The 6,531-nt window shown below is 61.5% G+C and overlaps 2 non-coding genes across 2 annotated transcripts; both read right to left on the bottom strand.

Annotated features, from left to right (window-relative positions):
* Positions 1-2,483: 2,483 nt before the first annotated feature.
* On the bottom strand, positions 2,484-2,561 carry MIR27A (microRNA mir-27a). The gene has a single exon (NR_107967.1). It is a non-coding gene; the product is annotated as a microRNA mir-27a (primary transcript).
* Positions 2,562-2,662: 101 nt separating this feature from the next.
* MIR23A (microRNA mir-23a) lies at positions 2,663-2,735 on the bottom strand. Its single transcript, NR_107962.1, has one exon. It is a non-coding gene; the product is annotated as a microRNA mir-23a (primary transcript).
* Positions 2,736-6,531: the final 3,796 nt, after the last annotated feature.

The raw sequence follows: 6,531 nt of genomic DNA, 5'->3' as shown, positions 1-6,531 counted from the left end.
CCTGTCTGACTCTGCGACCCCACGGACTGTGGCCGTCAGGGCTCCTCTGTCCATGGGACTTCCTGGCAGGAATACTGGAGTGGGTTGCCAGTTCTTACTCTAGAGGATTTTTCCTCAACTAGGATCGAACCCAAGTCTCCTGCATTGGCAGGTGGATTCTTTACCACCAGGGAAGCCCCGCTATCGGGGTTATTTGTAAGCTTCTAAGCACGTGGCAGGGGTGGGAGGGTTCCTGTCAGGTGCTGAGTGCAGCTGGGTGGGGAAGACACAGCCCCCAAAAGTGGGAACGCGGTTTAGACTAGGCCTTGGTGGGCGAGGTTCTTGCCGAGATGACGTGGGCATGGTCAATACTGGGCGCGCCTAGGGCGTGTCTAGACTCCTACCCCGCGGATGCGGGACCTGAGGGGTGGCGGGAAGGCCTTTAGTTTCCTCTAAAGGTTTCCTGCCTTTAGAGACTGACGGACAGAGGGACGGACTGACTGGGTCGGCGTCAGGGCCGGGGCAGGCGAGGACAGAGGCTTCCGGGACGGGCGGGGTTCAGAGCGAGGCTGGGCGGGGCCAGCAGCTGGAGGACACCGAGGTCCTGCGCGCGGGCGTGGGCGGGCCTTCCCTGGCGCTGGGCAAGGCGATTGGCTCTTGGCACCGCCCTGCGCTGGAGGGAACCAGTTGGAGGTGACCCCACCTTCTGCCCCGCCTCAGACATTCCCGCAGGTATTTGAGGGGAGACCCCAGCGGACCCACAAGCTCCTTAGCGCCGCCTGGAGGCCTGGCAGGGTAGAGGCGGTAGTCCTGAGGGCTCTATCTCAGCCTTGGCCCTTGGGGTTCCCGGCTGCCTTCAAATGTTCTCAGACTTTGGGGCACCCCTTACTGTGCCCCTCGGCTCTCCAAGTCATCTGCAGATATCCCCACAGACCCAGGGTGCCACTCAGGTCCCAGTTACAGCCAAACGTCCCCCTTGGGCCCACATACACAATTTCCCCACCACCGTTCTCAGATAGCAAGACACCTCAAATCTTACCCCTAATCCAAGTTGTCCCTATTTATGTCTAAGTCACCCCTAAATGTCATTAGATCAACACCATCCGGTACCAGTTATCTTTAAATGTCCAGTGTTTTCTTCCAGGTCACCCTCAACCACCAGCTTAGATTGGGTCCCATTCCCTTCCACCTCACCCCTGAACATGGAGCATTCCTTATCACCCTCCCATCTAGGCTCCAGTTCTTGTCACCACACCGACCCTGAATGTCTGTACCTCCAGCCCACTCCTGAACCCCAGGACACTCCTCAAGTTCCCCTTTCCATGATAAGGGCACCCTTTCCACCCCAAATGACTAAATTGTCATCTTCTCCAGAGTGGGCAGGGTAGGGCTGGGGATCCTGGGAGGTCAGGAGCGCAGGAGGCCAGGACAATAAATTCAGACCCATCAACCCTCCCCAGACAAAAAGCCAGGACTCCAGGGTTGCAGACTAGAATACATCACAAACCATCAGACCAGGCATAAGCCAGGGGCCAGCTTTTATTTAACTGGACAGCAGGCTCAAGACACAGCAGAGACTTCCCCAAGCTTCGCTGGAGGAGGGGTACACTGAGCCAACTCTTGACAGCTTGACGGGCTTCACTCTACATCCCTAGTTTCACCCCTAGAAGAGCCCTATTCCATCTGATGATGGATACAGTCTTAACTCTTCCATGCCCTGGACCCACCCAAGGACTGAGCAGGCCTGCTTGCGTCCTCTGGGTCCACAGGGACCTCATTCCCCACCCCATGTGCCAGGAGGGTGCCATGCCCCTCCTCCCAAGTTAGGAAGCCACAGAGCCCAGGGAGAAGGGGCCAGGCAGGTTCAGGTCAGGCCAGCCTGGTTCCGGAAGCCCGGAGTTGGCATTTAACGGTCTGGGGGGCCCAAGGCAGCTTCCTCTTGGGTAACTGGCTGCTGGGAAGATGCAGGCCAGCCAGGCCCCCACCAGGCTTGGACGAGGAGGGGCCGAGGGTCAGCCAGGCAAGGACACATCTGGCTTCCTTTCTTCACGGAAGGGCCAGCCAGCCAGCCAACCGCCTGTCTGCTCATCCTCAGCTGGGAACTGGGAACACAGCCCAGTCTTGAGTTGGGACTGGGGGGGGGGGGTGCGGGGGCAGTCCCCAAGTGCAGAAATTGGAGTAGGGGGCCTGCAGCAGACAGCTGGGTTCACCAACCCCATCCCAGGCTCCACCCATCCCCAGGTTCTTCCTCTGGACCCAGGTCCCAGGCCGGCAGGGTCCTCATTTCTTCCCCCAGGCAGCGACTGGCTCACCCAAGGAGGGCAGGGGCCACAGCAGACTCCAAGGGGGCTTGACTCCTGTTCCTGCTGAACTGAGCCAGTGTGCACAAATCAACTGTGTTTCAGCTCAGTAGGCACGGGAGGCAGAGCCCAGGGAGGCCCCGAGGTTGGCCAGGCAGCAGAGGGGGAGAGGTGGCAGGGCCAGAGGCAGCGGCAGGGCCCTGGGGGGGCGGAACTTAGCCACTGTGAACACGACTTGATGTGGACCTGCTCACAAGCAGCTAAGCCCTGCTCCCCAGGCCAGATGTGAGCGGTGGGGGCCTCTCTGCCACCCCATCCCCATCCCCAGGGTCAGCGTCCTCAGCGGTGGCAGTGGCAGTGGCGGCCCCGGAGGCAGGGCTCAGGGTCGGTTGGAAATCCCTGGCAATGTGATTTGTGACAGGCAGCAAATCCCATCCCCAGGAACCCCAGCCGGCCATGGCACCAGGGTCGAGGGGCAGGGCACCGGGCAGGGCCAGCAGCTGGCACCTAGGAGAGACGAAAGGAGGTCGTGAGATTTGAGGACACCTGCCCTCCATGTCCCCCCTTGCCTCCATCCTTTGAGGTCTCGCAGAGAAGCCGTTTTCCCCATGTGCGTCCGCTTCAGTCGTGTCTGACTCTTACGACCCCACGGACTATAGCCCATCAGGCTCCTCTGTCCATGGGATTCTCCAGGCAAGAATACTGGAGTGGGTTGCCATGCCCTCCTCCAGGGGATCTTCGCCACCCAGGGATTGAACCCTCGTTCTCTTGTCTCCTGCACTGGCAGGCGGGCTCTTTACCACTAGCGCCACCTGGGAAGGCCTTCCGCATGTGCTGCTGCTGCTGCTGCTGCTACTAAGTCGCTTCAGTCGTGTCCGACTCTGTGCGACCCCATAGACGGCAGCCCACCAGGCTACCCCGTCCCTGGGTGTGGCAGCAGCTAAAGATACCACCAGGCTGGACACCCCCAGCCAGGCTTCCCAGACCCAGAGAGGTAGAGATACCCACAGGGTCACTTTCGGTCAAGGAGGCTGTAGGAACTCCCAGAGCCAGCACCCCCTCCATTCCTTGGCCGAGCCCCCACCCCCACCCCCGCCCCACCCGCAGCACGGAGCCCTGGGCAGGCTAAATGGGGCCATGGGGAGAGGAAGCTGAGGGGGTGGCGGGCAGGCGGCTGAGGAAGTGATCTCACCCCAGCTGGCGCCACTTCCTAGAAGCCTGAAGGGCAGGAGGAAACCACTAGGGCCTCCCCCATGGTCCCGTCTCCTCAGTGGCCAGGCCTCAGCCCGCGCCCCACCAGAGCGGATGCCGACAGCGGGCGCCCCGCTCTCCCCCTGGGCACGCACCCACCCAGAGCACCAGACCCAGGCTCCAGGTGCAAATCCCAGCTCCACGGTTTCCTGAATACCATCCAAGCCTCAATCTCTCCATCTGTACAGTGGAACCAAGAGCCTCTACCGCGTAACACAGTGAGGTTTCACCAACAGTACATAGCAACTACCCAGCACCAGGAGCCCCCTACAGAATTTATGGGACTCAGTGCAAAATGAATACTCAGGTGGGGGAGAAATGAATACTCAGGGTCTTTCTCAGTGCGGAAACACCCTGTGAACCGCACAGGCCACCAGCCAGTAAAGCCAGCCCTCTGTTCAGTAAACAGAGACCTCCCAGAGGATGAGAGCCCTGTGGCTAGGCGCCCTACCTCTGGAGCCAGCCCAGCTGCATCTGAACCCTGGCTATGCAGCGCACCAGCTGGGCGACCCTGGGCAGGGGACTCAACCTCTCTGAGCCTCCGTTTCCCTATCGGCAAAGCAGGGGCAATGCTGTGGTGAGGAACTCGTGAGTGCGGTGTATAATTGGGACGGGGCTACGCTGTCATCATTCCTCAGGCAGAAACAGGAAGGAGGATGGCATTCAGGAACTGCACACGGGTAGGACCTCGGCATCCAGATATGATAGGGGGTGGCCACCCCCGGGAGACAGGTGGAGGGAGGTGTCCGCTCTGCACCGACCCTGCCATACACACGTTACATACGCTGGCCACCCACTTTACGGCGGGGCCCCAGCCCAGCCCTGACTCTTCAAGGTCTAGGGGCACCAACCGGGAGCAGACGAGGCCCCAAAGGGCGGCCGGCCTCCCTGGGCCGCCTCCGGAAGTGAGACAGCACATTCGTGTCCCAGGGACGAAACGGGAAGGGCGGCCATTTGGCCGGGCCCGTTTCCTGTGGGGTTTCCCCTGCACAGAGCCTCGGGCCGGGGCCAAGGCCACTCCCCGATCCCCGCAGGCACAAAAGGCCTGGGTCTCCAGTGGAGGGGGCACTACCAGGCAGGTGCCCAGGAGCAGGATGACCCCCATTACCACAGGCGTGCCCCTCAGCCTCAGGGGAGACGGTGTCCAGGGAGGGCCAAGCTCCTGGCAGCTGGAGGCATTTGGGGGGCGGGGGGCGGGCGGAGGGCCCTTGGGCCAGGGGAGTAGGGCAAGCCCCAGGTCACACCATGGATGGATGGATGGATGGATGGATGGATGGGTATCTAAGTCTGCTCTGCAGACAGGGCGTGGACTTGAGAGACATGCTCTGTAAGCCTACCCACCCCCCACCCCCCCCAACCCCCCCACCCCCCGCCAAACCCCATGCTCCAAGAATGAATCAGGGGCAGCTTCCGCCGGGGGCGCCACCGCCGCCGCCGCCCCCAAGCCTGGTCCCCAAATACTTTCCACCCTCTCAGAGCAGCTGGGATCGGAAAATACCAAGGGCCGCTGGCCCCGCCCTCCCAGCCTGTCACTAACGCTTTGCCTAATGGGCCCAGACTCTCCGCAGAGGCTCCCTGGGCCAGGCCCTGAGCCAGCCGCTAACCTGGGCCTTCCAGCCAAGTGCCGCCTGACCACCAGGGCCACCCGCCCCCTCACCCGTCACCCCCATCCCAACGAGGCCACCATCACCACCAGCCCAACCGACGGGGCAGCCCTCGGAGGTCGGCACCCAGCTGAAGGAAGGCAGGCCACTGGCAAGTGGGTGGACCCCCACTGCCCACCCAGGGCTGAGGGGAGGGGGGAAGGCTCAGGAAGGGGTGAGTAAGTGAGGAGTGAATCACTTGTTATAAATAGGGGAACTGTGCAAGTCACATCTCAGCCCCCACGGTGCCCAGCCACACCACACTCCAGCCCCTGCCTTCAACTCTGATGACCCTCAGACAGATCACAGAATTCCCAGGGAACCCCTAACGTCCACACAGTGAGCCCTTCACTGAGGGGTACATGCTAGACCACATTCACCTCTGCCTTATCCCCAAACAGGTCCCTGTCCCGGCCATCTGGCCTGCATTTTGGGGGCCGCTGGCCTCGAGGATAGTCGCTGGCTTCCAGGCCCTGTCCCCCTCCTACGGCACCCTGACCATTCCCAGGCCCAAAGCTCTAGGTTCCTGGGCTCCCCAAGCCATTCCCAAGGTGTGGGTGACCACGGTCCTGGATGCTAACACCAGACCAAGGACAGAAGGAGGCTGAGGGGCTTAGCATCGTCCAAGTCGGTTCCCTGGCCCAACCCAGGACCCCAGCCCAGACCACCCAGGCCTGCTCTGCCCAGGGCCACAGCTTGGTGACCACACCCAGGGTGGCGCCAGCTCCAGCACCCTGGGGCAAGGCGCCGCTAGAGCATGACTCAGCCGTGCCCAGTATGGCGGCGTCCTTCTCTGCCCAAGGATTCTCACACGCCCACACCCACTGGCTTCCGAGTACGTCCTTCCCAAGGGACCAGTCTTCCCCAGACACACCTCCATGATCACCCAGGACACCCGGTGGCAGGAGGGAAGGTGGTCAGAGGGCCACCCCCCAAAGGGATCTGAAGGCAAGGGCCTTGGACAGGGAGCGGAAGCGGACACATCTCTCCGCTCGCTTTCCCAATGCTTCCCATATACAGATGGAGAAGCTGAGACCCAGAGGATTCAGAGCCAGGCTCAAGGTCATGCGAGAAGTCTAAGGAAAAGCAAAAATTATCCTGATCCTGGCTTCAAGTGCATGCAGAGCGGGAAAGGACTGGCCAGCCAGCCCAGAGAGGGGCCGGAAGGAATTTTCTCCGGACCGCCCAGGGTTCCTGGCGGCGTCCTTCGCTTGGAACTGACTCCCCCACCCAGCCTCCCAAGGTAAAGGGCAAGCGCTGAAAAATCTTACGGTATATCAAAGAATCACCTAGGCCCTTGGTGAGCAGGTCCTCCCACTGTACCCTTTGGGCCAGTGTCCCTCAGACTTCCAGGGAAC

The sequence above is a fragment of the Ovis aries genome, chromosome 5 (assembly GCF_016772045.2).
Source record: "Ovis aries strain OAR_USU_Benz2616 breed Rambouillet chromosome 5, ARS-UI_Ramb_v3.0, whole genome shotgun sequence".
Classification (NCBI taxonomy): domain Eukaryota; kingdom Metazoa; phylum Chordata; class Mammalia; order Artiodactyla; family Bovidae; genus Ovis; species Ovis aries.
The sequence above is the reverse complement of the archived record's forward strand: the minus strand, read 5'-3'. Positions and strand labels throughout refer to the sequence as shown.